The sequence below is a fragment of the Echinops telfairi genome, unplaced genomic scaffold (genome assembly GCF_000313985.2).
Source record: "Echinops telfairi isolate 266 unplaced genomic scaffold, ASM31398v2 ScPeMD7_7469;HRSCAF=8507_1, whole genome shotgun sequence".
NCBI lineage: Eukaryota > Metazoa > Chordata > Mammalia > Afrosoricida > Tenrecidae > Echinops > Echinops telfairi.
This window is the reverse complement of record NW_022111373.1, coordinates 98141030-98142368: the sequence shown is the minus strand read 5'-3', so window position 1 is coordinate 98142368 and position 1339 is coordinate 98141030.

Sequence of the window (1339 nt, the reverse complement as noted above, 5' to 3'; positions counted from 1 at the left end):
TCCCATGGAAAAGCAAAGTATCTTCAGCTTTAGGAAATATCCAGAAGTGTGTTCCTTCTGCCTACGTGCGCACCGTTTCTGGAAGAGTCATGAACACGTGCAACCTCAGCTTCCTCCCTCTACTTCCTGCTGGGATCCCTCTATCTGGCTTCTCCCTCCACAGTTCCCCTGCACGTGGACAGGAAGGGTCCCAGTGACTCCTTATGCCTTCGCATACTCCTTTTTAGGATCCTCTTTTCCCATCAACCCATAACACTGCTGATCCCCAGTCTAGGGCTCTCCCCTAATCTACTGAGGTTTTCTTATTTTAACCCCTTTTCCTTGAGCGAGCTTTCTCCCTAAGTCTCAAAGCCGTCTACCCAGCTGCCTCCCGCAGAAGCCTGAAGCCCACGATGTACAAGAGGGGAGCTGTCATCTTCCACCTCAAGTCAGTTGGCTCTGCCATGTTCCTTGGGGGCAAGTACAGCCCTGAGGTCAAGAGTCTCAGCTCTGGAGTAGAGAAGCCTGGATCCTAACCCTGGGTCTGCCACCCACGGTTCACATGGCCTTGATGCTGAGATTCCATTTTCTCATCTGCAAAATGAGGATAAGAAAACCCCCCTCATAAGTTTGATGTAATATTTAAAAGAGAGAATTCATTTAAAACATTGGACACACATTCCTAGGCACCTAGCAAATATTTGATACAGTTTAGTTATCATTTCTATTGTTTGTACATATACTATCGTACACATGAGGGAGCATCAAAAAGTTAATAAACATACCCCATTATCTTTTCCTTCGGTTTTTTTCTAGGAACGTTTATGTATAAAATCATATTGGTCATGAATATAGACATGAATCTATCTGATGTAAAAACATCTCATTTCTTACATGAATTTATCAAAACAAAATCCCAAATCCACTGCCATTCCATTTTGACTCTTAGCTCCATGGGGCGTCCAAGATTAGAAATCCTCGCAGAAGCAGACAGCCCATCTTCCTCTCGGGGTTTGAACCACTGATCTTGAGGGTAGCAGCCCAATACTTAGCCCTTTGTACCAAGGCTCCTTCCATTTATCAAAACAGTAAAATTAGTTCCAAAAAAAGATGACAGTTTAACAGAGAATCCAGGATAGATAAACCCCTCAGGGCCAACAAGGAGAGTAGAGATACCAGGAGGATTAGGGGATGGTGGAGGGAGAAAGAGGGAACCCATCGCAAGGATCAACCTAGAACCCCTCCCAGGGGGTCAAATAACGGAAAAGTGGGTAAAGGGTGACGGAGGATGATGTAAGATATGAAAATAATAATCTATAACTTATCAAGGGTTTGTGAGGGAGTGCGGGTGAGGAAGGGA